The sequence below is a fragment of the Cryptomeria japonica genome, chromosome 3 (assembly GCF_030272615.1).
Source record: "Cryptomeria japonica chromosome 3, Sugi_1.0, whole genome shotgun sequence".
In the NCBI taxonomy this organism is placed as follows: Eukaryota; Viridiplantae; Streptophyta; class Pinopsida; order Cupressales; family Cupressaceae; genus Cryptomeria; species Cryptomeria japonica.
Genome location: NC_081407.1, coordinates 255237741 through 255246421, shown reverse-complemented (window position 1 = coordinate 255246421; position 8681 = coordinate 255237741). Strand labels below are relative to the sequence as shown.

General features: G+C 31.1%; 1 pseudogene; it reads left to right on the top strand.

Annotated features, from left to right (window-relative positions):
- The first annotated feature begins 2131 nt into the window (after positions 1 to 2131).
- On the top strand, positions 2132 to 6297 carry LOC131045643 (peroxidase P7-like; annotated as a pseudogene).
- Positions 6298 to 8681: the final 2384 nt, after the last annotated feature.

Below are 8681 nucleotides of genomic sequence, written 5' to 3'. Positions count from 1 at the left end.
GATATGATTCTTGCTTATAACTAAATCTTTTCATCAACTACCATAATTATTAATTAAATAACAATAAAAAAACATATTATAGTGCTCAAGGAGAACCTAAATAGAAGCATCTACATCCCTAAGGTCTCTTTCTACTCTATCATTCCTAAGATTAACACACCCATCCACTAACTGAAGTATGCAAAAAATATATTATCTGTTATATGAATATATTTCCTCATATCTTGAAAAATAGATAAAGTATCAAGAGCTTATTTCCACACACTAACGAAAAATTCTCGGGCCTTTTTAGAGTATCTATTTATGAGAGAACAACCAAGAGCTTATTATATGAATATTTTTCTCTTTGGGTTCTAGAGTAAAAAGAAAACTATCTCTCTATAACCCTAACAAAAATTTCTCTTGAACAAAATTATCAATTTAGAGTTTGGAAAAACAAAACTCTCTCTATAACCCTCTCTAATTAACAATAAATTGGTGGGCTTGGGTGGTTTAGTTATAGTGGGCTCATTCACCCTCTCCAAAAACGCTACAGTGACCACTTCGGAACAAGCCTCCTTGGGGACCTTAGCCTTTATTCTTTCCCTCAGCCAATCCGGAATGGTTGATTGCTCTACAATATTCCGGTCAAACTCATCATCTGCCAAAATCCTCTACCAAAAACTTGCCAAAAATGACTCAAAAATCTCCAAAAATGGAGAGTGGGTGATCAAAGTTCTCCCTCCCAAACTATTCCCTATGAAGACACTCCTCACCCTTTCCAACCCACTTGGGAAGGGTGAAGGATGTTCATTGGTTGGTCCTCCCAATACCTTACAGACTCTCTAGCCAAGACACATCAAAAAGGGTAAAAGGAATGGGGAGGAGAAATGCCACTCATGAGGAAGGTTATCTAACCTAGGAAGGCTCTTCTAAAGATGAAATAAGAGCAGATCTGAATTGTTCTAGAATACTTGTCTACAACTCAAGAAATAAATTCCTAATGAGATTATTATATGAATCCACATTGCGATGGCTAGTATGATATCATGATGTTTACTAATGATTAGTATGATATATGATATTATGGCTTGTGATTTAATGTTAATTTCCAATGATTGACATTGTGTTTGGGACTTACATCAAGATTTCCCTTATAGAAGACATTTCAAATGGGTAAAGTTGTATTCTTAACTGTAACGTGGGAAGCAATTAATTATGTTATTGGGTTGGGCCCAAATGTAACATGGAAAGGCAATTCAATGACTATTGGGCTGGACCCAAATATCTAACGTGGGGAATGTATAATGACAATACAACATCATTTAATTATCATGCAAGCCGACTTGAGGATGATTGGCGCCAAAACGGTGATATATAAACCACTTCAAGATGAAGTCATTAACACAATCATTTTATCAAATGCTATCTGCTCTCCTAGCACTTTGATTTTTGTTTCAAATTGTAGATGACGGATTGAGGCATCTACAATGACATCAAAATATCCGTAAACAAAAATCCATTTTAGAAACAATTTGACATGCAAATAACAGGTAATTGCATGAAATATGTCATGTTTCAGTTTTTCAGGAGGTGCTATTTTATTACTCCAAGTAAAATAGAACCCTTGCAACTTGTTTCCAACTAGATTCACAACTTTTAGCATGCAGCAGTTTAATGGATTTGTATTCTTGATCTTTAGTAAGAACATTTATTTTATAATGATTCTCTTCTATTATAAGATATCTCTCCACAAATTTAACATATATTTGTAAAATATAAGTATACTAATTAATAAATAAATAAAGTCAAATGTGCATTGTGTGTCTGATAGACAGTACGAACCTTCCCCTTATGAGTTGTTGACATTTCTACATGACAGCTTAGTAATAACATGTGCGAATCACACAACAAAAGGAAATTAAATAGTTATATAATAGCATGGTTGAGCTGGGCGTTTAAGATAACCGAGCACGATACGAAATATTCACAGTAATTTATCTCTATCCGCCGTCCCGACAGACTGCCACTGACATTTTAAATGACATTCTCGCCCATCCACTGTATCGCTGGTGTTATATAAGCTATTATCAACCTTGTTTATACCCATCAATTTATCTGCACTACAGTTATCTGTATGCGATCCAAAACAATGGCTTCTCTCACCTCTTTGTTAAAGAGTATTGTTTTCTGTATCGCTTTGCTGTTTTTCTGGAATGGCGTGTCTGAGGGGGCGCTTAGCACTAAGTTTTACGATACTAAGTGTCCGCGAGCTTTACCGATAATAAATGCAACAATAGCGCAAGCATTGGCAAATGAATCAAGAATGGGCGCATCCTTACTCCGTCTTTTTTTCCACGATTGCTTTGTTCAAGTAACATATATTTCTCGTACATCAATATTTTCAGTATTTATGATTTTGCGTAGACATTGTAATTTTGTTTCTGATCTTTCTTTCGAATTGCAGGGCTGCGATGGGTCTGTACTGCTGGATGACACAGCGAATTTCACAGGAGAGAAGAGTGCAGCACCAAACGTCAATTCGCTCAGAGGTTTCGACGTCATCGATAGCATTAAGTCGCAAATTGAAAGTGCGTGCAGCGGCGTAGTTTCTTGCGCTGATATTCTGGCAATAGCCGCTCGTGATTCCGTTGTACAGGTAATCATGGTTTTTATTACTTCCATTTTTCCCTACCGAATTATTTATATATATGCACTTTTAAAGTCGGTTTTTATCTGTTTGAGATCAGTTGATTTAATTCACGTAACAGTGAAGTTAATGATATCAGATTGAATTCATAAATAAGGTTTCTGGGTTTAATTGGGTATATTTTTTTAATCAATGTTTTATGATCTGTTATTTTTTCTTTTCTAACTCACTTTTCTGATGATGGATAGTATAATGGAAAATGTTATTTAAAACAAGGACGCAAAGCGTCAAATTCCTGCCATTAGAAGAATGAGAGTAATGGATAGAGATAAAGAGGAAGAGATAGCTACATATAAATGGAGAAATAAAGTTATTCAAATAAACTTTTATTTATAAATCAAAAGTGAATAAACTTTCATTTATAAAATTTACTCACTTTTGAACTAATATAAACTTCATAATAAGTATACTAATAAACTTTATAAATAAGTATAGCATTATTATTATAATAAGTACAACATTATTGTATTAAGCATTAAACAAATTCTCATTATAAGTATAAAATAAGTAATAATAAAGTTATATTTTTAATTATATATATAATAAAATTAATTTATAATTATTACTAAAAAATTATAAAATTTATTGGATTAGAAATGGTGTTAGTGTGAGAGTTATGGTTTGGTTAGTTAGAGATAAAGTTTCGGTTATAATTCAAAAATTCAAAAGTGAATAAACTTTCACTTATAAAGTTTATTCAATTATAAAATTTATTCACTTCTGAATAAATTTGATAAGTGAAACTTTATTCACTTTGAATTAAAATAATCTTTAATAAGTATAACATTATTTTGCAATTCTTTTGTATATTTTCAATTAAAAAAATATAACATTATTATTATAAAATAAGTAATAATAATGTTAGTTTTAAAATTAGGGTTAGGGTTAGGTATATAATTAAAGATAAGGTTGGGCTAATAATTATTGTGAGGGGAGGAGTTAGGGTTAGAATTTGAGTTAGGGATAGGGATAAAATTATTATTGATGTTAGAATTTTATATAAAATTATTAAAGATATATATACTTAATTCAGAATTAGATTTAGTGTTAAATTTTCATAATGTATTAAAGTTATATATGCTAATGTTACAAATTTAATGCTATATTTTTATATAGATTGTTATGATTTCTTTTTTCTATGTTAGGAGGCTAATGATTACCTTAATGCTTACATTAGCATTTCCAATTAGATATTAAAAAAGTTTAAAAATTATATAATTGATATATATTTAAAAATAAAAGAAATAATTTAAATAAAATATATTAAGAAATAAAAAATATAACAAATCTATTTAAATCACTACATACATCTCAAAAAATATTTTAATTAAATAATTAAAATAAATAAAATCACCATTAAGTAAAATACAACTCTATTTCTTTAGTAAATTTTTTTAATTCTCTAGAAAAGAAAATACATATATCACAAATCTGATAAAAATATCTTAAAATTAATCTCCCATCAACTTTTAATAAATACATTTAAAATATCTACAACTAATACTAATAAATAAATAATATATCTGAAATTTAAAAAACTAACTAAATAATTCTTTTATTTAACTTAAAATAACTACACCTATATCAAGTCAATCTAAACAGAGAGTAGAAATACTATATCGTTGATATGGCTACATTTTACCATTGGATTACTTGAATTTATCTAAAATTTCTATTTTATATAATGTTCTTGTAAAAGAATTATATTTTACAATAAAAATTACTAACCTTAACGCCTTTAAATATAGACCCTATTATTCGTAGTCCATATTGGCACATCTTTGGAATACACTCTTTGGCATATTTAATAATTTACAAGCTATTCTGCATACGTTAAGAATCTCCCACTCCACCGCCGTATTGGTGGGACAAGTACAAGATTGAATGATAAATTGATGTAGGAATAAATTCAAGTAAGTCCGACAGAAGGAAAGATGAGCTCGACATAAATGTCCGGCCTATCCGGCCCGTACTATTATGGAGGATACATGGGGATTAGAGTTATTTTCTCATTTATTAGATTGCAGTAATTTAGTAATTGATTTGACAATATTTATTAAAAAATAAATAATAATTTGATTTTTACACTTATTGTTGCCAGCATAAGCCAATAAGAAGAAAGATAAATGAGATTTTCTCAATTTATTAAATTAAAGAATAATTATAAACTATAGAATTGTTTTCAAAAACTTTAAATTCTTAAATCTGATTGGTCAGCTAAAAAAAATAAATGACCTAGATGAATGGATAAGTATCCTGCTGTGGCAGGAACTAAAAAAAATATATAGTTAAATTCAGATGTCTTCAAGCATATTAATATGGACTCTCTAACAATACATAATTGGTGATTATTGATATTTTAGGATTATCGTATGAGGTTTTGTACTATATTCCAAAATTAAATGTAGAATGTGATTCAAAACATTTATAAAAACAACATTATGTGATCTCAAATATTAATGAAAAACTTTCACACAATCTAATCCAATCAATGAAATTCTGATTTATAACTATTTTTCATATTTTGAAAAAGTCAATTGTACGAGAATTGCAGAGAGCATAAAATATCAAACGTGGAATGAGATTTTGTCATTTTTTAAAATTGAAAATACGAGTTGACCGCTTTGTTAATGGTCGACCACTCTACAAATGTCAACTTTTAATTTTGCGGCTGCCTTCCTCTAACTTCAGCTGTAAATCTTTTACTTCTCTTTTTTCTTAATAGTTAAAAACTCCTTTCAGTCATTCTCTGAAAGACTTCCTTTAAAAGGATAGTACGGAATCTGTGAAACAGATCTCAATTCGAAACTAAACTTTGTAGATTCCCACAAAAGTGTACAAATTGTCATGTATCCTATAATTATTAAAAAACCAATAAAGAGTTGTCGTGCCCGCTAATGAGAATTTCTCCTCGGCGTGACATATGACATTATTTTTTACTACGATTTGCAGTTGGGTGGTTCACCATGGAATGTTCTTCTTGGAAGGCGAGATTCGAGGACTGCAAGCAAAAACGCTGCAAACAGGAATCTTCCAGGCCCCAGTTCCAGCCTCAGCAATCTCAATTCAGCATTTAAAGCCCAAGGAATGAATGCCACCGATATGGTTGCACTTTCTGGTAACCATAATTTATATTTTTTAGTTTTGGATTGTAAATCCCAATAGATGTTGTTATAAGATTAACGATAATTTTTTCATGGTGTGTGGAAATGAATAGGTGCCCATACAATCGGCAACGCCCGTTGCCTTTTCTATAGATTTCGTATATACAGTGAAACCAACATAGACCAGACTTTTGCGGCTTCTCTACAGGCAAACTGTTCCAGAAGTAGTGGTGCTACTGACAATAATCTTGGGTCCTTAGATGTCACAACTCCTACTCTATTTGATAATGGCTACTACCAAGATCTGAGAAATTTTAAGGGTCTTTTCCACTCAGACCAGGAATTGTTTAATAACGGCACAGCGGATGCTCAAGTTACTACATACAGTTCTGATCAAAAGGCTTTCTTCATGATTTTGCCGCTGCAATGATTAAATTAGGAAACATCAAAGTTCTCACCGGACAGAAGGGAGAGATTAGAAAGAACTGTAGAATTATTAATTGATGTCGAAACGGGCAGCTCCCATCTGACATTCTATGTTTTTATAGTTCAACCTGTAATAAATAGAATGGATCTTACCACCCTCACAAGACATTGATTAATGGCGTGAATACTTTATTAGTTTGGATCTCCTTGCACAACCAAACACTCCAATAGCTTCATTCTTTAAAATCAAATAAATGTTCATCCTTGTTTGTGGATTCTGTTTACAATTAGAGGAAGAGGAAGAGCATCAGTAGTGGATATAGTTTCAATTGTAGATAGTTTTTTGTCAACCCAACCTCCCAATTACTACTTTTAAAGGAGTCAGAAAAATGATAATGAAAAGCTCATTAATAAATTTCACATGTACCAATAACCGATTATTTTTCTAGCTTTTTTGAACTTTTTTGATCCATAATTGACCCATTTGTGCACCACTACATTTGTCCACAAGTACTAACAATTTTGAGTTGACGGTTATTGAAACATCTTTGAGTGGGTATTGGGTGAACTTTGAAATGTGTACTTTCTGACACTTGTGTGCATAACCAATCCCACAACATGCATCATTACTACCTAGAAGCCAAAACCTTAGTTATAAGCAATTAGGTAGCATATGAAAACAACAACAACAAAAAAATGTTTATATTGATATGAGAAATGTTGTAAGAAAACCTTTACATTTTCAAAAACTCTTTTCTTATGATTTTCAATAAATTCATAAGTTTGTGGATGAAAAGGGAAGTAATTTCTTGAAAATAAAACTCAACTATCATGAGATCTGCCAAGAGAGAAGTTAGTACTTTAGCTTGCATAGAGCTTAACTAAAGAGAGTGCCCCCAAGGAAAAATGCATTTTCATGAACAATTTTAATATTTAAGATTACATATTTGAAGCAACACGCTAAGATAGGAAACACTAAACTAAATTTTTAATTAGCATATAATATCAAAGAACACATGGAAATAAGTACAACTGAGGAGACATTCATAAACATATTTGTTTTCTATCACTATGAGTATGAGGGGCCCATGATGCACATATATAGTTTAATCCGTTAAATCAAGAAATATAATATATTGCTTTAAAGGCTTCAAGGTAACAATGTTGAATCATACTCCTCCTATTTTAGAATCCACCTCTCTTTCAATGAAGGACCTTTTCTATGTATTGGATCTCTTTCATTGACCCCTCTCCACCTTGTCAATGATAAAATTTTTAGTCTTTGTCGATTATAAGAAATGGCCTCGACAAGATCACGCATAGGGCATGGAACAATTCTTAAAATCTATTGCTTGAACACTTTGGGTAGTATGAAAGCTAACTTTGGAAGTTAAAATTTTCATTCACATTTAAGGTAAGATTCATATCCTTCCCTACTTATGTGAACTTGACGATAGACTAAAAAATTGATGTGTTAGGAGGATCGTTATAGGTTCTTGATAGCTGAAAAAATGAGTCTCGAAAGTACATAATTTACACCACCTTCAAGAGCTACAAAGGTGGATCCCACCAAAAACTAGCACAAGCATTATTGACGTGCCAAAACTTGCCAGTGACATAATAGAAAATGGTTAGCAAGTTGACCTCATTAATAATTTACATGGTGGTCTCATTTACCTATTGTGACATTACATTGTCTTTCTTTGCTAAACTTGTTCAAAGACAACTAGTGCCCACCATGGATGTCAACCTACTCACATGACCGTTAATGCAATATCATAAACCTACAAAGTTGACAAGGTTTACAACATGTGATGTTATGCCATGTGTATCATTTTATTGATTAATGGATTTGTGAGATATCTCAGTATTATGTACTTTGATAAAGACTGGGATCGACAATTTTGTTGAGTTGGTAGCATCAGCTAGTAGCACAATCTAAAGGTTAGTTGTTAATATTATGCTCAAATAATGCATGATTCATTGATCTTAGAAGAAATTTGATGGTCAATAAGAGTCTAAAATATTTACCAAAGAAAATTTGAATACTTTGACTAAAAGGCTTCCAAAGATATGAACCATTAAAGATAAATAAGTATTAGTGCACCTCTAAAATACAAAAGGGTGTTGCAAAAAATATAATTTAGTTTGAAGTAGTGGTATGACAAAATGAATGAAAATGTCAGTTAAAAGGGCAGATAAAGAGAAGATCTCTATAGTTCAAAGTAACCTCTTAAGGGATCTTCAATTATGAAGATTAACTCATAGGTTACCTATAGACCCTAATAACCATTCATTGTTAGAAAAAAATTTCATTTTCTTTCAGGCTTTGAAATTCTTTTCCATTTAAATTATATCCTCATGGGAAATAAATTAGTTTTCCTCTATTGTGGAAATTATTTAAAATTATAATTGTCTCAATGGGTAGAGGATAGTCTATTTTTTTATGATCCATGGTGAAT